Source organism: Rhinopithecus roxellana, chromosome 13, assembly GCF_007565055.1.
Source record: "Rhinopithecus roxellana isolate Shanxi Qingling chromosome 13, ASM756505v1, whole genome shotgun sequence".
Classification (NCBI taxonomy): Eukaryota; Metazoa; Chordata; class Mammalia; order Primates; family Cercopithecidae; genus Rhinopithecus; species Rhinopithecus roxellana.
Window position 1 is genome coordinate 31,677,685 of NC_044561.1, and position 21,355 is coordinate 31,699,039.

The 21,355-nt window shown below is 40.1% G+C and overlaps 1 long non-coding RNA gene and 1 pseudogene across 1 annotated transcript in view; one reads left to right on the top strand and one right to left on the bottom strand.

Annotated features, from left to right (window-relative positions):
- Positions 1–340: 340 nt before the first annotated feature.
- LOC115892943 overlaps positions 341–21,355 on the bottom strand; it is a 44,921-nt gene continuing 23,906 nt past the window's right edge. The window contains exons 4-8 of the long non-coding RNA XR_004052900.1: positions 20,956–21,092; positions 13,163–13,203; positions 11,903–12,014; positions 10,675–10,770; positions 341–415 (exon numbers count right to left, since the gene is read on the bottom strand). This is a non-coding gene — a long non-coding RNA (uncharacterized LOC115892943). The remainder of the gene's footprint in view (positions 416–10,674; positions 10,771–11,902; positions 12,015–13,162; positions 13,204–20,955; positions 21,093–21,355) is intronic.
- LOC104663655 lies at positions 14,268–16,160 on the top strand (annotated as a pseudogene).

Here is a 21,355-nt window from a genome sequence, read left to right on the forward strand (position 1 = left end):
AAACTGACTGATCTGGGTGTGAGATGAGTCCAGTTACAGTACTGCCCAGTTACAGTAAGTTAGAAAGAGGAACAGGATGGGAAGAGTTCATTCTTGTCCGTGACCTACTGGCAGGAATAACGAATGACATTGCTAAGTAGGTGCCTACTCCAAGCCCCTACATCTTTGCTTCTGTTTAGTACAGAGCAAATTTCAATTGGAAGTTTGGCTTTGCATATAGTAACTGCTCAAAAAAATGTTTATCAATTTGTCAATTTTGGTCTGTCAATTTAGCAATTTCAATAGTTTTGTCAACTTACCAATTAGGTCATTCATGATTTCTCAGTCTTCTTCAGATAGCCAACATTTTCCAAATTAACTTGTTTACTAATATCAAATCCTCAGAAAGTGAAATTCACACCAGGGGTTTGTGTTCCTTATTATGAACAAATAAAAGAAAATTTGCATTATAATCACTCTACAAAAACATCATGACCAAACTACCTTTCCAGAAGCTTGACTTGAAAATTTAGTATTTAGAGGGGCAGAGCAAGATGGCCGTATAGGAACAGCTCCAGTCTCCAACTCCCAGCGCGAGTGACACAGAAGACCGGTGATTTCTGCATTTTCAACTGAGGTACTGGGGTCATCTCACTAGGGAGTGCCGGACAATCGGTGCTGGTCAGCTGCTGCAGCCCGACCAGCGAGAGCTGAAATAGGGCGAGGCATCGCCTCACCTGGGAAGCACAAGGGGGAAGGGAATCCCTTTTCCTAGCCAGGGGAACTGAGACACACAACACATGGAAAATCGGGTAACTCCCACCCCAATACTGCGCTTTAAGGAAACGGGCACACCAGGAGATTATATCCCACACCTGGCCGGGAGGGTCCCACAGCCACGGAGTCTCCCTTATTGCTAACACAGCAGTCTGCGATCTAAACTGCAAGGCAGCAGCGAGGCTGGGGGAGGGGCGCCCGCCATTGCTGAGGCTTAAGTAGGTAAACAAAGCCGCTGGGAAGCTCGAACTGGGTGGAGCTCACAGCAGCTCAAGGAAACCTGCCTGTCTCTGTAGACTCCACCTCCTGGGAACAGGGCACAGCTAAACAACAACAACAAAAAAGCAGCAGAAACCTCCGCAGATGCAAACAACTCTGTCTGACAGTTATGAAGAGAGCAGTGGATCTCCCAACACGGAGGTTGAGATCTGAGAACGGACAGACTGCCTGCTCAAGTGGGTCCCTGACCCCTGAGTAGCCTAACTGGGAGACATCCCCCACTAGGGGCAGTCTGACACCCCACACCTCACAGGGTGGAGTACACCCCTGACAGGAAGCTTCCAAAGTAAGAATCAGACAGGTACACTTGCTGTTCAGCAGTATTCTATCTTCTGCAGCCTCTGCTGCTGATACCCAGGCAAACAGGATCTGGAGTGGACCTCAGGCAATCTCCAACAGACCTACAGCTGAGGGTCCTGACTGTTTGTTAGAAGGAAAACTATCAAACAGGAAGGACACCTATACCAAAACCCCATCAGTACGTCACCATCATCAAAGACCAGAGGCAGATAAAACCACAAAGATGGGGAAAAAGCAGGGTAGAAAAGCTGGAAATTCAAAAAATAAGACTGCATCTCCCCCTGCAAAGGAGCGCAGCTCATTGCCAGCAGCGGATCGAAGCTGGTCAGAGAATGACTTTGACGAGATGAGAGAAGAAGGCTTCAGTCCATCAAACTTCTCAGAGCTAAAGGAGGAATTACGTACCCAGCACAAAGAAACTAAAAATCTTGAAAACAGAGTGGAAGAATTGACAGAATAATTAATGCAGAGAAGGTCATAAACGAAATGACAGAGATGAAAACCATGACACGAGAAATATGTGACACATGCACAAGCTTCAGTAACCGACTCGATCAACTGGAAGAAAGAGTATCAGCGATTGAGGATCAAATGAATTAAACAAAGAGAGAAGAGAAACCAAAAGCAAAATGAAGACAAAGAAATGAACAAAGCCTGCAAGAAGTATGGGATTATGTAAAAAGACCAAATCTGCGTCTGATTGGGGTGCCTGAAAGTGAGGGGGAAAATGGAACCAAGTTGGAAAACACTCTTCAGGATATCATCCAGGAGAACTTCCCCAACCTAGTAGGGCAGGCCAACATTCAAATTCAGGAAATACAGAGAACGCCACAAAGATACTCCTCGAGAAGAGCAACTCCAAGACACATAATTGCCAGATTCACCAAAGTTGAAATGAAGGAAAAAATCTTAAGGGCAGCCAGAGAGAAAGGTCAGGTTACCCACAAAGGGAAGCCCATCAGACTAACAGCAGACCTCTCGGCAGAAACTCTACAAGCCAGAAGAGAGTGGGGGCCAATATTCAACTTTCTTAAAGAAAAGAATTTTAAACCCAGAATTTCATATCCAGCCAAACTAAGTTTCATAAGTGAAGGAGAAATAAAATCCTTTACAGATAAGCAAATGCTTAGAGATTTTGTCACCACCAGGCCTGCCTTGCAAGAGACCCTGAAGGAAGCCCTAAACATGGAAAGGAACAACCAGTACCAGCCATTGCAAAAACATGCCAAAATGTAAAGACCATCGAGGCTAGGAAGAAACTGCATCAAAAAAACGAGCAAAATAACCAGTTAATATCATAATGGCAGGATCAAGTTCACACATAACAATATTAACCTTAAATGTAAATGGACTAAATGCTCCAATTAAAAGACACAGACTGGCAAACTGGATAAAGAGTCAAGACCCATCAGTCTGCTGTATTCAGGAGACCCACCTCACATGCAGAGACATACATAGGCTCAAAATAAAGGGATGGAGGAAGATCTACCAAGCAAATGAAGAACAAAAAAAAGCAGGGGTTGCAATCCTAGTCTCTGATAAAACAGACTTTAAACCATCAAAGATCAAAAGAGACAAAGAAGGCCATTACATAATGGTAAAGGGATCAATTCAACAGGAAGAGCTAACTATCCTAAATATATATGCACCCAATACAGGAGCACCCAGACTCATAAAGCAAGTCCTTAGAGACTTACAAAGAGACTTAGACTCCCATACAATAATAATGGGAGACTTCAACACCCCACTGTCAACATTAGACAGATCAACGAGACAGAAAGTTAACAAGGATATCCAGGAATTGAACTCATTTCTGCACCAAGCAGACCTAATAGACATCTATAGAACTCTCCACCCCAAATCAACAGAATATATATTCTTCTCAGCACCACATCGCACTTATTCCAAAATTGACCACATAATTGGAAGTAAAGCACTCCTCAGCAAATGTAAAAGAACGGAAATTATAACAAACTGTCTCTCAGACCACAGTGCAATCAAACTAGAACTCAGGACTAAGAAACTCAATCAAAACTGCTCAACTACATGGAAACTGAACAACCTGCTCCTGAATGACTACTGGGTACATAACAAAATGAAGGCAGAAATAAAGATGTTCTTTGAAACCAATGAGAACAAAGATACAACATACCAGAATCTCTGGGACACATTTAAAGCAGTGTGTAGAGGGAAATTTATAGCACTAAATGCCCACAAGAGAAAGCAGGAAAGATCTAAAATTGACACTCTAACATCACAATTAAAATAACTAGAGAGGCAAGAGCAAACACATTCAAAAGCTAGCAGAAGGCAAGAAATAACTAAGATCAGAGCAGAACTGAAGGAGATAGAGACACAAAAAACCTTCCAAAAAATCAATGAATCCAGGAGTTGGTTTTTTGAAAAGATCAACAAAATTGACAGACCGCTAGCAAGACTAATAAAGAAGAAAAGAGAGAAGAATCAAATAGACGCAATAAAAAATGATAAAGGGGATATCACCACCGACCCCATAGAAATACAAACTACCATCAGAGAATACTATAAACACCTCTACGCAAATCAACTAGAAAATCTAGAAGAAATGGATAATTTCCTGGACACTTACACTCTTCCAAGACTAAACCAGGAAGAAGTTGAATCCCTGAATAGATCAATAGCAGGCTCTGAAATTGAGGCAATAATTAATAGCCTACCAACCAAAAAAAGTCCAGGACCAGATGGATTCACAGCTAAATTCTACCAGAGGTACAAGGAGGAGCTGGTACTATTCCTTCTGAAACTATTCCAATCAATAGAAAAAGATGGAATCCTCCCTAACTCATTTAATGAGGCCAACATCATCCTGATACCAAAGCCTGGCAGAGACACAACAAAAAAAGAGAATTTTAGACCAATATCCTGATGAACATCGATGCAAAAATCCTCAATAAAATACTGGCAAACCGGATCCAGCAGCACATCAAAAAGCTTATCCACCATGATCAAGTGGGCTTCAACCCTGGGATGCAAGGCTGGTTCAACATTCACAAATCAATAAACGTAATCCAGCATATAAACAGAACCAGAGACAAGAACCACATGATTATCTCAATAGATGCAGAAAAGGCTTTTGACAAAATTCAATAGCCCTTCATGCTAAAAACGCTCAATAAATTCGGTATTGATGGAACGTACCTCAAAATAATAAGAGCTATTTATGACAGACCCACAGCCAATATCATATTGAATGGGCAAAAACTGGAAAAATTCCCTTTGAAAACTGGCACAAGACAGGGATGCCCTCTCTCACCACTCCTATTCAACATAGTGTTGGAAGTTCTGGCTAGGGCAATCAGGCAAGAGAAAGAAATAAAGGGTATTCAGTTAGGAAAAGAAGAAGTCAAATTGTCCCTGTTTGCAGATGATATGATTGTATATTTAGAAAACCCCATTGTCTCAGCCCAAAATCTCCTTAAGCTGATAAGCAACTTCAGCAAAGTCTCAGGATACAAAATTAATGTGCAAAAATCACAAGCATTCTTATACACCAGTAACAAACAGAGAGCCAAATCAGGAATGAACTTCCATTCACAATTGCTTCAAAGAGAATAAAATACCTAGGAATCCAACTTACAAGGGATGTAAAGGATCTCTTCAAGGAGAACTACAAACCACTGCTCAGTGAAATAAAAGAGGACACAAACAAATGGAAGAACATACCATGTTCATGGATAGGAAGAATCAATATCGTGAAAATGGCCATACTGCCCAAGGTTATTTATAGATTCAATGCCATCCCCATCAAGCTACCAATGAGTTTCTTCACAGAATTGGAAAAAACTGCTTTAAAGTTCATATGGAACCAAAAAAGAGCCCGCATTGCCAAGACAATCCTAAGTCAAAAGAACAAAGCTGGAGGCATCACGCTACCTGACTTCAAACTATACTACAAGGCTACAGTCACCAAAACAGCATGATACTGGTACCAAAACAGAGATATAGACCAATGGAACAGAACAGAGTCCTCAGAAATAATACCACACACCTACAGCCATCTGATCTTTGACAAACCTGAGAGAAACAAGAAATGGGGAAAGGATTCCCTATTTAATAAATGGTGCTGGGAAAATTGGCTAGCCATAAGTAGAAAGCTGAAACTGGATCCTTTCCTTACTCCTTATACGAAAATTAATTCAAGATGGATTAGAGACTTAAATGTTAGACCTAATACCATAAAAACCCTAGAAGAAAACCTAGGTAGTACCATTCAGGACATAGGCACGGGCAAGGACTTCATTTCTAAAACACCAAAAGCAATGACAGCAAAAGCAAAAATTGACAAATGGGATCTAATTAAACTGAAGAGCTTCTGCACAGCAAAAGAAACTACCATCAAAGTGAACAGGCAACCTACAGAATGGGAGAAAATTTTTGCAATCTACTCATCTGACAAAGGGCTAATATCCAGAACCTACAAAGAACTCAAACAAATTTACAAGAAAAAAACAAACAACCCCATCAAAAAGTGGGCAAAGCATATGAACAGACATTTCTCAAAAGAAGACATTCATACAGCCAACAGACACATGAAAAAATGCTCATCATCACTCGCCATCAGAGAAATGCAAATCAAAACCACAATGAGATACCATCTCACACCAGTTAGAATGGCAATCATTAAAAAGTCAGGAAACAACAGGTGTTGGAGAGGATGTGGAGAAATAGGAACACTTTTACACTGTTGGTGGGATTGTAAACTAGTTCAACCATTATGGAAAACAGTATGGCGATTCCTCAAGGATCTAGAACTAGATGTACCATATGACCCAGCCATCCCACTACTGGGTATATACCCAAAGGATTATAAATCATGCTGCTATAAAGACACATGCACACGTATGTTTATTGCGGCACTATTCACAATAGCAAAGACTTGGAATCAACCCAAATGTCCATCTGTGACAGACTGGATTAAGAAAATGTGGCACATATACACCATGGAATACTACGCAGCCATAAAAAAGGATGAGTTTGCATCCTTTGTAGGGACATGGATGCAGCTGGAAACCATCATTCTTAGCAAACTATCACAAGAACAGAAAACCAAACACCGCATGTTCTCACTCATAGGTGGGAACTGAACAATGAGATCACTTGGACTTGGGAAGGGGAACATCACGCACCGGGGCCTATCATGGGGAGGGGGAAGGGGGGAGGGATTGCATTGGGAGTTATACCTGATATAAATGACGAGTTGATGGGTGCTGACGAGTTGATGGGTACAGCACACCAACATGGCACAAGTATACATATGTAACAAACCTGCATGTTATGCACATGTACCCTAGAACTTAAAGTATAATAATAATAAAAAAAAAAGAAAATTTAGTATTTATTGGGAACAAGAGAGATGAACACCTGAACAGGCTGGAAAACATATGAGGATAAATGCCTGAGTTCACATCAGAATGTTTGGCAAAAGAAAGAATGTTAGTGTGAAATATACAGAAATTTTGGTTATAAATTTTCCCACCAAAGTTTCACTTCAAAAAACAAACAGTGCAGACTAGTCGTTGTTTCAGAATGGAAAAAGAGTGTACCTTAGGAACTAGTTCAGGAGGATATTTTAGTTATCTTGCTTTGTTTTTTCAATCAATCATGTTACTATTTTGTGTATTTCCTTTCCTTGGGGAAATATTCTAACTCTGATCCAATGTTTTTTAAAAACTCTTTCATCATGTGCAAAATATCTTTGGTTTGTGAATTTACAAAATGTTCTTAACCTCAGAAAAAATAAATAAGTTAGAGAAAATTAAAATAAGTCCAAATCATTAAGTACATTTTTTGAAATCCCTCAAGTGTAGGAAAAATGTAGGTGGAACAGAACAACAGTCAGGCTTGGGCCAGAACCTAGGAAATCTCTGAAGATGTCAAAAATGATTTCATATGAAGAGTTGTGTTCTTTTTTACTTTAGGACTTCTTCAAAAGCAGAGGAAGGGTTGGAGAAAAACATGAAAAAGAAAAGCCTATCTGAGTTCAAGGTTTGGCATGAATACTTTCCCAAGTCCAGCCAGCTTACCATCAATGATAATTCAATTTCAATCAAATCAAAGGGAAGGTGCCATGCTAGGTGCTGAGCTTGTATAGAAATATGAACAAGACTGTATGCTCACCCACACAAGCGGTTTAAGATGATGAAGCTAGGTGAAAGATGAAAGATAATAACTATAATATTTTATGAGATTATAATATAATAATATTATGGAGAGGATTTTCAAGCCATCTTCTCCCAGAAGTCTAAGTGAGAAGAGCTCTACTTCTCACCTGTTCAAATCCTTCCTATCCCTCAAGGGCAGCTTTAGTCCCACATCTGGTTCAGACTCTCCAAAACTTTCCAGCCCATTGTTGTTTATATCACAGATGTGAGACCATTATAAACACCTCTTGATTTGGGTTATAAAAACAGGTAAGGAGTGTATTTTACTCTGAAGGAGAAGACAGCATAGTATTCAGAGGCAACAGAACACAGTGACCAAGAGAACAGATTTCAGAGCCAGCTGACTTTGCTACAAATCCTAGGATCACCACTGGGGAACACTGGAAAAGTTAATCTTTCTAAGCCTCAGTTTCCCCATCTTCAAAATGGAAACATTAATAGTTCCTACCTCATGGAATTGTGAGAATCAAATGAGGCAGCAATTGTACTTAAAATACTAGGGGGCAAGCTAGGCGTGGTGGCTCACATCTGTAATCCCAGCACTTTGGGAGGCTGACGTAGGCAGATCACTTGAGGTCAGGAGTTCAAGACCAGCCTAGCTAATATGGTGAAACCCCATCTCTACTAAAAATAACAAAAATTATCTGGGTGTGGTGGTGCACATTTGTAATCCCAGTTACTCAGGTGGGTGAGGCAGGAGAATCACTTGAACCCAGGAGGCAGAGTCTGCAGTGAGCTGTGATCGCGCCATTGCACTCCAGCCTGGGCAACAGAGCAAGGCTCTGTCTAAAAAAATAAAAAATAAAAAACACTAGGGGGCACAGTCAAGCACTGTGGCACATGCCTGTAACCCCACTTACTTGGAAGGCCAAGGTGGGAAGATCAGCTTAGCCCAGGAGTTTGAGTCCAGCCTGAGCAACACAGCAAGACCCCATCTCTAAAGAAAAAAATGAGGGAGGGGGGAATAAATATTAGACATATAAATGTTTGTTGGTTATGACTAATGTTCATCCATGCATTCCACAAATGTTCCTTAGGTGCCTTTTCTCTGCAAGATGTTGTTCTAGGCATGAGATCCCAACAGTGGATAAAACAGACAAAGTTCCAGACCTCATAGATTCTCCATTCATATGTCAACTGGAAAACAAGTTCTATGGGGAAAGAAAGCATATAAAATATCATTTTGTATTTCCTATGGTGCTTTACACAAAATAGACAACAAGAGTCTGTGAAGGAATTCTAAGTGGAAGAGGGAAGATGTGCTTGGAAAATCTTGCACTCCTGAGCAAAGAAAAAAATTATGTGAACAAACCATCTGTATTCAATGAAGGTCTTCTAGAATCTAGTCCTTTAGTATTTCATAAAATTCAACTCCTTGGTAATTTAAAATAAAATGGATTACACAAAGTTTCCACTGCACCATGCCATGCTTTGCTCACATGGCGGAGGAGTGCATGGCATGGAAAACATTTCTGGATTGTGACGCTCAGCCAGATGAGCTCAGGTTACTTGTGTTTCATGGCCTTTCAGTCTGGAGCTTGATTGCCAGTTGGAAGCCTTGGATTGACTCCTTGATCTTAGAGCTACAGGAGGTTAGCCATGTGGCCAGAGTGACTGCAGGAGGCCAGGGAGGCTCAGGGATGCCTAGCTAAGGAATTTCACTTCTTTAAGACTTGTGTTACTATTAAAACACATTCCTCTAGGACAGTTAGTAATTTGGGCTATTAACAGTTATTCAGTCTTCACAGAAATAAGGACCAGATATATTCTCTTTTTTTAAAAAAAGAACTTTGGCCAGGCATGGTGGTTCACACCTGTAATCCCAGCACTTTGGGAGGCCAAGGCGGGCAGATCACTTGAGGTCAGGAGTTCGAGACCAGCCTGATCAACATAGTGAAATCCCGTCTCTAGTTAAAAAACAAACAAAAAAAATTAGCCAGGTGTTGTGACACATGCCTATAGTCCCAGCTACCTAGGACGCCGAGACAGGAGAATAGCTTGAACCCAGGAGATAGAGGTTGCAGTGAGCTGAGATAGCGCCACTGCACTCCAGCCTGGGGGACAGAGTGAGACTCTGTCTCAAAAAAAAAAAAAAAAAAAAAAAAAAAGAAATTCAGCCTAATAATAAAAATAGTTTTGTTCATTGTAGGCAAACTGGAAGCTATAACTTTAGCTACATCCACGGTCTTAAGAGCAAGTTTTTGGAATTGTAGAATAACTTAGAGGTAGCTTGAAAAAACACTGGCCTTGGAAGTCAAGAGACCTGAGTTCTAGTTTTGACTAAGTAAGCTGACTGAACTTAAACAACGGAAATAATTCTCAAGCCCCAGTTCCCACATCTGTAAAATCAGAGTTCTTAGGAGCCCCTACCATTGTGTTTTTTAGTACTTATGAAATAATTATCCATCATATACCCACCTCTTTCATACAATATTTAGAACAACGACCTTGTATGATAGTGTCTTAGTGTGTTTTGTTCTAGTACAACAAAATACCTGAAACTGGGTAATTTATAAAGAAGAGAATTTTATTTTCTCACAGTTCTAGGGACTGGGAAGTCCAAGATCAAGGCACCAGCATTTGGTGTCTGACGAGGGCTTTTTTGCTGTGTCCTTATATGGGGGACGTCAGATGGTCAAGAGAGACTAACTCCCTGCATCAAGTCCTAGTTTGATGGCATTAACCTATTTATAAGGGCAGAGCCCTCACGACCTAAACACCTCCCAAGGGACTCCCCTTTCAGCACTGCTGCACTGGGGATTAAGTTTTTAATACATGAATTTGGGGGAACACATTCAGACCATAGCAGATAGTTACATTTGGCATTGAGGAGATTAAAACTCAAAGAAGCTCACTTATTTACCCAAGGCCATAGGCTATGGGGGCAAAGGTGTGATTTAAGGTTATCTGCCAACTAAATAACATCCTCTTCCTCCCAAAGCACAGCTGGCTTTAATTTGCTAGTATATGAAATACCTCTGGGTTTGAAAAGAAAGAATGACCCTGACAAAAAAAAATCTCATTGCCTACTTGACCCTTTTGCTTAAGATTCCCTCCACTCTGTTACTTACCTAGTGTGTAGGGCAATTTCTTTATGTTTACATTTCTGCCGTGAATAGGTTACAAAGTTAAGTCTTACCTAGAGAGGGTATCTGAGTTTCATGGAATGGATATTCAGAAGATTTGCTCTCAAATAACAGGGATCTTTATCTTCTTTCCACTTGTGTTTCAATGACTGTGAAGAAGTGTAATCAGAAAGTAAGATGGCATGCAGATCTAACTTACCCATAACAAACTCTCAAGGACTGTCAGGCATATCATTCATTATACCCTAGCAAAAAGAAGTTGTCCACCCATTCCCCTCACTGAAGGGCAGCCTTCTTAATGAACATCTTTAATTGGATTAGGAGTAAAGACCTGTCTGTCCCATCACCAGCCAATCCATAAACTAGTGATTGGGCTAAAATGTGAGCTGGCCAATAAGTCTGTGCTCAAACAGGCCAGAATGCCTGTTTCAAGAGCCTGAATTGTGAAATACAGAAAACACAAGCCCTTTGGTGGACAGGGGAGCACAGAGAAGACAACAGATGCATAGTGTCTTCACATTAACACTGGGTGCTTGGAGTGAAATTAATGGACTTCTACTTCTGAGGATCCCAAACTTGTGTTGGGTTCCAAATCACTTCCCCCAGAAATTGTTCTATTACAAATCCTGTTCTTGGATTTCTAATAGATGATCTTTCTCAAATATAAATAAATAAATAAATATATATATATATATGTGTGTGTGTGTGTGTATATATGTGTGTGTGTATCTAAACATATATATCATACTGATACATTAAAATTCTTTTAATTGTTGGAATTGGTGACTATTCTTTAAAAGCAAAAGAGCTGAATAAACCTCTGTACAACTATTTTGTTAAACTATATACTGTAATTCTACTCTGTCAAATAACACTGAAATTAGTAGGGATTTGGCACCTGGTCTGCCAGTTCCAAGGCCTGCTTTATAATTGCTGCATTATACCACCTGAAATTATTTTTGCTACTCCAACTGACTCAATTATACTCATTTAGATCAGAAGAATTTAGTAGGACTTTCCAGTAAGAGATATCTAGTACCCGACTTACCTCTCAGCTTAAAGACTACCATTTTCTAAGACTAATTCCATATTCTCTGGGGGGGTGAATTTTAAGCATTTGGTTTTAATCCATCTGTAACGTCTATACCACAAAGAAGCTGAAATATTTTAAGTATGATGAAACTATATGTAAAGATATGTGGTATTGATTATTTATAAAAGCAATGACTGCTCTTCCAGTAGGCAAACAAGCTTCTTCTCTTTAGAGGCTTCTTTGCTCACCTAATGAAGACTGGCCAATAAAGTTGAGCCAGAGGGTGTCTAAACTCTGACGTATTGAAGGCACTCAGCCTTGTTGTTTCTGCTTCCATCAACAGTAACGAGTTCTGCATGCCTTAGAAAAGAACAAAGCGCTTGGTTATTTCCCAGATTTTCACTCTCAATGTTCCTACCCCATCTAGCTCATCTGATGCTTGGAGGAATCCTTCTTCACACATTTAAATTTAATGTTAGCATTTCCTTCATTGACTCATTAACTGCCCTCTGGTGCAGGTTAACCAATGACCCTAAAAGAGGTCTCCAGTTGCTCTCCAAGGCTGATGAGCAATTCTCACCCTGCACTTCAGCCAACAAAAATGTTGTGCCATTTTACAAGCAGCAGAAGTCCCAGAAGGCCACACAGTTCCATGGCCTGATATACGCAGAAGAATAATAAAAAATTTTACGGCTCTGGGGAAACCTATCAATCCCAGGAGTGCCCCAAGGCAGGTAAAGTTGGTGTGTCCTCACTCAGCCTCCTGCCTTGACAACTTTACCCGAGAACACTTAGACTTGCAGGGCATGGTCTGTAAAACATAAAAACAGCCCTGGATTTGAGATAAACATATGCACCAGATTCTGCCTATATGCATTCATAGCTAACTGTATCTTATCTTAGAAATCAGGGGAATTGTTTATTTGAAGCATGAAACCTAAGTTAATGAATGGGATATTTTCGTATTCTTGCAAAGCCAAGAAATATACATTCTACTGCCCACTGGGAAAAAAAAACAGGATATTTGCCAATGGAAGTCCAGTTAGGATATTAGCCTCTGATAGCAGCTGACTTCCATCTTATCCAAGGGCTCTTTCAAAAGTTTTCCCTACTTTCTGATAACTTTGCTCTCTCTTTTTCCTTTCTCTTTTTTTTTTTTTTTTTTTTTTGAGACAGGATCTCACTCTGTCTCCCAGGCTGAAGTGCAGTGGCGTGACCATGGCGCACTCAATCAATCCTCCCACCTCACCTCCCGAGTAGCTGGGACTACAGGCACGCACCACCACACCCGGCTAATTTTTCTGTGTTTTTTTGTAGAGACGGAGTTTTGCCATGTTACCCAGGCTGGTCTCAAATTCCTGGGCTCAAGTGATCCGCCTGGCCCTGATAGCCTCTCTGTATATATATACATATATCAAAATGATAAATGTACATGGAGTTTTCAGGAAGTGGGGAAACTTTTCAGAGGTTACTATTTCACTAAAACCCTATAAGTGGTCAATACTTACATCAATTAGTAGACGCAGCCCCTAGATGAGTGTGGCAGCCTCTACAAAATAAAGTAAAAAACTGGTGATGGGTTGGGGGAGGGATGATCCAAGTAATTTAAAGAGAAATCCTTTCACTAATAATCATTTATGACACTTATTTACTTATTGAAATTATAAAGTTTATACAAACTTTCTGTTTTTCTTTTTCTTTTCTTTTTTTTTTTGGAGACAAAGTCTTGCTCTATCTCCCAGGCTGGAGTGCAGTGGCTCAATCTCAGCTCACTGCAACCTTCTGTCTCCTGGGCTCAAGTAATACTCCTACCTCAGCCTCCCAAGTAGCTGGAATTGCAGGCATGCACTACCACACCCAGCTCATTTTTGTACTTTTAGTAGAGACAGGGTTTTGCCATGTTGGCCAGGCTGGTCTCGAACTGCTCGCCTCTAGCCTCGCCCACCTCAGCCTCCCAAAGTACTGGGATTACAGGTGCAAACCACTATGCCCAGAACACATTTTCTTAATATATATTTTTTCATGCTGAGTGTCAAACCATGAGCCTCATGTCCTAAGTGATATTTAGCATTCTCAAAATGGTATAGAGTGCCCAGAAGGCAAATGTTTTGTCTTTTACCAAATACACATCACTTTGCTTTTGCATATATATATATATATATATATATATATATACACACACACACACACACACATACACACACACGCATGCCTAATATACACATGTATGGTTTTATCCCACACTGAACTCTAAGTGATCACCATGCAAAGCATAATTGCTTTCGGATCTTGTTTAGTTTCCTAAGAAGGAAGTTTCCTTCCAGGAAGCTGCACTGGCTAGATGCCTTCATGAAACACTAACAGGATTTCAAAAGAAATTTGTTTCTTCGGAAAGAGAAAGATGTGTCCATGAAACCTTTGTGAGAAGACAAAAACACTTAAGTGATTAAAAACTACTCATGGTCTGCAGGTAAAAAGGCATATGTACCCCAAATGTTGAAGCCATCGTACTTCTTCTGTTCATACCCCTAAACCGTGTAGAAGTTCGCCGGGAGGTGAGGACTCCAACAGCTGTGGAGAAATGTTTCTCTTTCCTCTCAGCTTGCACACATCATGGCGGTTGCCGCCCAGCAGCGTCCTCAGCCTGGCGGCGGGAAGTGCAGAGGCAAGGCTCACTATGTGCTGGCCAAGCTGGCTCGGCGCTGCGACTCTGGCGGACCCAGTCAGCTATAGCCCAGGCTAAGGGGCATCCTCATCACCTGCAACATGAACCAGCGCGTGTATGTGGAGGAGGCCTACATCCTGCTCAATGAATATGGCGATGACAGGTATGGGTTGGAAAAGTTTACAGACAAGGATCAGAAGCCCCCTGGAAGTGAGGGAGAAGATGATGATGTGGAGGCTACCTTGAAGAAAGAAGTTGGTGACATTAAAGCATCTACAGAGATGAGCCTAAGAAGATTCCAGTTAGTGGAAAGTGGAGCAAATAACATTGTCTTCATCAGGACACTCGGGATAGAACCTGATAAATTGGTGCATAATATTCTCCAAGATGTGTACAAAACCAAGAAGACTCAAGTTATTCTATGAATGTTACCCATCTCAGGCACATGCAAGGCTTTTTTAGAAGATATGAAAAAATATGCAGAAACATTTTTGGAACCCTGGTTTAAAGTTCCAAGCAAAGGGACGTTTCAGATTGTGTACAAATCTCAAAATAGCAGTCATGAGAGGTGAACCCAACTGGACTTCCTGGGTCCAGTGGGGACTTGGAGAACTAGTCTGTCTTACAGGGGATTGTAAAATGCACCAATCAGCGCTCTGTAGCTAGCAAGAGGTTTGTAAAATGCACCAATCAACACTCTGTAAAAATGCACCAATCAGTGCTCTGTAGCTAGCAAGAAGTGTGTAAAATGGACCAATCAGCAGGATTCTAAAAGTAACCAATCATTGTGAGGATTGAGAAAAGGGCATTCTGATAGGACAGAAACAGGACATGGGAGGGGACAAATAAGGGAATAAAAGTTGGCCACCCCAGCCAGCAGTGGCAACCCACTTGGTCTCCTCACATGCTGTGGAAGCTTTGTTCTTTCTTCACAATAAAATTTTGCTGCTGCTCACTCTTTGGGTCCCTGCCACCTTTAAGGGCTGTAACACTGACCGGGAAGGCCCACGGCTTCATTCTTGAAGTCAGTGAGATCATGAACCCACCAGAAGGAACCAACTCCGGACACAGTCACAAGAATAGAGAAGTTATCAAAGAATTGGGAGGAATAGTGTGTACCCTCAATTCAGAAAATAAACTGGATCTCACCAATCCACAGTACCTGGTGGTAGTAGAAATCATCAAAGCTGTCTGTTGCCTGAGTGTCGTGAAAGATTACATGTTGTTTAGAAAATACAATTTCCGGTTGGGCGGTGGCTCATGCCTGTAATCCCAACACTTTGGGAGGCCAAGGAGGTGGGCAGATCATGAGGACAAGAGATCAAGACCATCCTGGCCAACACGGTGAAACCCCATCTCCACTAAAAATTAAAAAATTAGCTGGGCATGGTGGCGCGGGCCTGTAATCTTAGCTACTTGGGAGGAAGCTGAGGCAGGAGAATCGCTTGAACCCGGGGGGCGTAGGTTGCAGTGAGCTGAGGTGGGAGATGGTGCCATTGCACTCCAGCCTGGCAACAGAGCATTCAAAAAAAAAAAAAAAAAAAAAAAAAGAAAGAAAGAAAAAGAAAATTCAATCTCCAGGAGGTGATAACGAGCTCTAAGGATCCATCACAGCTTAACTCAAAGCAGGGAAATGGGAAAGAAGGTAAACTGGAAGCTGCTGACAAATCAGATCAAAACAACACAGCAGAAGGGAAAAATAACCAGCAGGTACCAGAGAATACTGAGGTGCTGGGGCAGACAAAACCGAAAAACAGGTGGTAAATGAGGGAGGAGCCAAACCTGAACTTGCAAGCCAAGCCACAGAAGGGTCCAAATCAAATGAAAATGATCTCTCATAGGAGGCCATTTGGTGCTGGAGGTGGGTTTCTCAACTGGGGCTCTATAAGATGTTGCTGGGGTTCCACATTGAATTGTGACTAAAAACAGTTTTTTATTTGTGTGCTGCATTATGCTGTTCTCACAGTAGTGAACAATGATTGCACAGCCCTGTTAATCATTTTGTTAGGGATCTTTCAGCCCTTATGGAATTATGTAGAGGCAGACCCATGTGCCACACTATTGCAAAGAGGGGAGGATGGGAGGGGAGGGGGATGCTGGCCTTTCCCAGGCTCCTCTTATGCAGTGCCAGCTGACTTACTGTAGTGAACTAACTGTAAAGTAGAAAATCAGAGGGGAGTTTTCATTCGAAGGAAGGAGTTTTTACATGCCACAGCTCAGCTGTCCCCCTGCCACTTTGTTGTAAACATTGCAAAAATGTGGATCATGTAGGTTAGAAGTGAATTGTTTGAAGTTTTTGTACTTTTGTGATTTTCTTGTTTGGCTATGTCTGTTTTTATATTTTATTAACATTTGTGTGTAACAAAGCTGACAGTTCAGTGCTGCAATTTGGGAAGGCAAGATATGAGAAAGAAGAGAGCCATTTTAGGCACAGAGCTACAGACATTTCTGAAAAGGTTGGTGATGAAGAATTTTGGTCTTCTGAGTATACTTCAGTATTCTAGTGCAACAGGGGACACAAAGAAATTCTGTCTTTATAATGAAAGCTAGTCCTCAAGGGTTTTATATGAACTCAGTCCAAGCTGTCCTATCCCATTGTGCATAGTCTGTGGCATGCAACTTACAAAACTAGAAATTGTAACTATAAATCACAGCCACTTGACAAGAAAGAATATTCATTATTTTCAAATTGCTTTTGGACTATCAAAACAGTAAGGTTTTTGTTCAAAAATCACATTTAGTCAAAAGGTTTAGGAAGCGAATTATCTTGTAGCAGAACTTAGGAAAGGAAAATATGCATAGTTGATGAGAATCTAATAACATTACAATGCTGGGGCAGGATGCAGTACAAAATGGAAAAGACTTTATTCTCAATAAGTCTGATATCTCAAATGATGCTAAAAATGTTTTGCGTCATTAACTGAAAAGCAGCAGCTTCTCTATCCAGGATGATGAGTCAACAGGTTTCACAAATATTTGTCATGCTGTAGCATTTGTAAGATTTGTAAATGATGAAATTCAAAGAAAACTTCTCCTATTTCTAGGCTACCAAAACAAAGGCCAATATATAATGTTGTGACATCATATCTGGTAACCAGAGGTCTGTTATCTACCCTCCTGGTGCCCCATCAGTGGTTGTCTCCATAAGTCATTTTGTGTCATTAAAAAAAAAGGAAAGAAATCCTGATGTTGACATTATAGCACACTGCTTTCTTCACAGAGATGCTGATATCAAAAAACTTGAAGATACAGTGACGTTCTGAATAATGCTACAAAACTGGTTACCTATATCAAAGACCCATTTATGCAAAAATGTTTAAAAAATTAAAACACCCAAAACAAAAACCTGGACAAACAGCACATAAACCTCCTGCACCATCAGACATCCAGTAACTTATCAGAGGAAGAGCTCTCTACAGGACATTTGAGTTGAAAGGTGAATTGCCAAGTACTTAGAAGAAAACAGCCAGCTTTTGCTGAGTGCTTTGGAAATGAAAAATGGCTACAGAAACTAGCCTATTTAGCAGACGATTTTCATCACATGAACAAATGAACAAGTCTCTGAAAGGTTCTGGGGAAAAAAATTTTTCTTAAAGTGACAAGAGTCTTAGATCTAAAAGGAAACTGATTTGCTACCTTGCCAGGGGAATTCTTGAAATGTTTCTGCAGCCACTTGGACTTGAAAATGAAGAGTACAACTCTCAAATCTTTCTAGAACCCACCTGGAGGAACCACAAAACCCAATTAAGTAGTACTTTCTCTCCTTTTCCCAGCACTAGTATATGACTCTATGGGGAACCCTTTCTGCAAACCTGCTCAGCTTGAAATTTTGTCTCTGAAAGAAGAGAATGAACTCAGCTCTAGTCTGACAGTCCTACATTTCTGTGAATTAAGAGTATTCTTCAACTTAGTGCTCACACTCACACACCATAAGGGTTCCCTGCAGGGGTTTCCTGAATTTGAAAGTTTTTTCACGGCCTATTTTTTGGGTAAAATAATTGAAAAAGGCAGACACCAACAAAGTCTGCAAAGTAAACTATCCAGATTAAGAATATTAAGGAGCTGTAAAGTTAGCTTGTGGAAATGGGCTTTTCCTTAAGTTTTAAAAAGTTAGTAAGTAGTAAAAATGTTAGGCTTCCTGCACAAATGGCTATGTTTATTTAATGGCTAGTGAACATGGGAATATATTTTTATCCTCCTAGCTAGCAGTTCTGTTTGGTAAACCAGACTAGAATGATTGAGAGGGGCAAAGAGAATAGGCAGGACCTTCCTTCTACAGCTTTACATATTTAGAATGTTAATTCTTAATGGTGTTGAAGTGAGTTGAAAAGATTGATAAGAGGTTTATTAATATTATTTAGGGGAATAGGGAGGATAGAATTTTGGTGCCTTCTTCAGCAGACATACTCCATGACAAAGATTTTTTATTTTGATAGTGCATGACAAAAGGACGTGGAAAAAAATTGACCATATGCCTACAGAATATACAACTCTGTGGAACTAAGTTGTTTTTACTTTGTGAAAGTTGCCACTCTACAGAAAGATTTTGATTTTACAGTTTGTTTTTAGTTGCCTTTTCTATTTATTTGTATTTGGTAAGGCTTGGTTGTTATACAAGCTGTTCCTTCCCAGCTACAAAATCCTGTGTTTGGTTGTAACCTGAACTCATTAAAAGACTTGTTTTTAGGTTTATCAACTGTTTATTTTCACTGACATTTGAGCATGTTATTTTATAAATGATGAGATTCCAGGGTAGGAGGTGAGTGCTTTTTATTCACCTTTAGTTTTTTCTTCTAAAAATTATGTCAGTTAAAAAACAAAACAACAACAACAACAAACCTGCAGTCTTGTGGTTTAGAAAACTTGTGTAGCTCTATAGAGAAAAGAATGTTAAACTTTGTATTTTAAACATGTTTCTCTAAGGTTAAACATGGTTTTCATATGTTATTTTTACTTGTACTTTGCTTTTGGTACAGCCAAATATCAACCTTGTTTTTCATAGTTCCTGATATTTTCAGAAAAATCAAAATAAATTTGTTCCCTAAAAAAAAAAAATTAGTTTGCCAATAGTCTAGGAAGCTCTAACCTCATCATTCTATTGGTAGCATAGTTTATTCCTAACCAGACACACATGGGTTAATGGACCCACAAGGTTTAGGTCTTTCCTAATGGCTTCAGTTGGGTGATTTTTATACAAGCAACCTGCCTCCTCTTTTTAATTCTGTCTTCCCTGTAAGTATTCCTACACTAAAAGGAAAAAATACATTTTTCATTTTACCAAAGAAAAAATTACCTAAATTAGGGTTTTTATAGTAACAATGTCTTCATAGTTATGGACTACCTTTCCTTCCTTTAAAAAAAAAAAAAAAGGCAACAAAACATCCACAAAAGTCACTTTCACCCACCACAGAAAACCCTACCTCCCGCCATCCAAAAATGCCACCTTTGAGCTGCCAACAGGATTTCTCACTATTCCTTAGGCATTCCTCCAGATAGTTTTTTCAAAGTCTGACTTAACTCACCACAATTTAACCTGAGATTTGTAGAGGTCAGACTCTAGCAAAATACGATTACAAAAAATGGAGATTAAACTAGTTTTAAACTGCATAAATATATATATAAATAAATCCATCAACTCTCTCAACTGCAGCAGTCTAATCATTAATCAATAATCTATCAATTAACATAAGTAACCTACATGATATTAATTACATCATTACATAGAATTCATCTGTGTAGAGCAACACTGTCCAATAGAAATAAAATATGACTTATATGTGCAATGTAAGTTTTCTTGTAACAGCATTCATTAAGTTAAAACAAGTTAAAATTAAATTTAATAATATATTTTATTTAACCCAATATATCCAAACTAGTATCATTTTAACATGTCATCAATATTTTAAAATTATTGCCAGGCACAGTGGCTCACACCTGTAATTCCAGCACTTTGGGAGGCTGAGGCAGGTGGATCACTTGAGGTCAGGAGTTTGTACCAGCCTGGGCAACATAGGGAAACCCTGTCTCTACTGAAAATACAAAAATTAGCCAGGCACGGTAGCATGTGCCTGTAGTTCCAGCTACTTGGGAGACTGAGGCAGGAGAATTGCTTAAACCCAGGAGGAGGAGGTTGCAGTGAGCTGACATTGTGTCACTGCACTCCAGCCTAGATGACAGAACAAGACTGTCTCAAAAACAAAACAAAGCAAAAATCATCAAGGTATTTTTGTACTCTTCTTTACAAAATCCATAGTGTATCTTAGACTTCCTGCACATCTCATTACATTCTAGATACAATTCCAGGGCACAGTAGCTCCAGGTGGGGTGGACAGTGCAGGTCCAGAGGGTGCTGGGTTAAAGGGTTGGACAAACACTGCGTGAACACTACCAGTTCTCCCAGTCTTCAATGTGCCCATAGATGTCAGAAGATTAAATTAGTCTCTTATATCCACTTACGTTTGTCTCTTTAGAGAATCTGACTAGTGTGTAAAGTTTAAATTGCTTTTAAGTTGGTATTAGTTGCACCATGTTAAGAAAATAAAATCAGTGTTGATTTGCTGTATTCTTCTCCTATTGCTACTATAACAAATTATCACAAATTTATTGGCTTAAAACAACACATATTTATTATCTTACAGTTCAGGAGATCAGAAGTCTAAAACAGGTTGGCATGGTTGTGTTCCTTCTGGAGGCTCTTGGGGGAATCCATTTCCTTGCGTTTTCCAGCTTCTGGAGGTGGCCTGCATTCCTTGGCTCAGGGCCCCTTCGTCCATCTTCAAAACAAAAGCAGCAGCATATCATCTTCAACTCTCCATCTCTCTTTCTCTCTCCTCTGCTCAAACATCTTATCTCCTACTCTTATTTCTGACTTTCTTCCTCCCTCATAGGAGAAGCCTTCTGATGACATTGAACCCACCTGGTTAATCCAGGATAATCTCCCCACATCAAGATCCTTAACTTAATCATGTGTACAAACTCCCTTTTGCCATGTAAGGTTCATATTCACAGATTCTGAGGATTAGGATGTGAATATCTT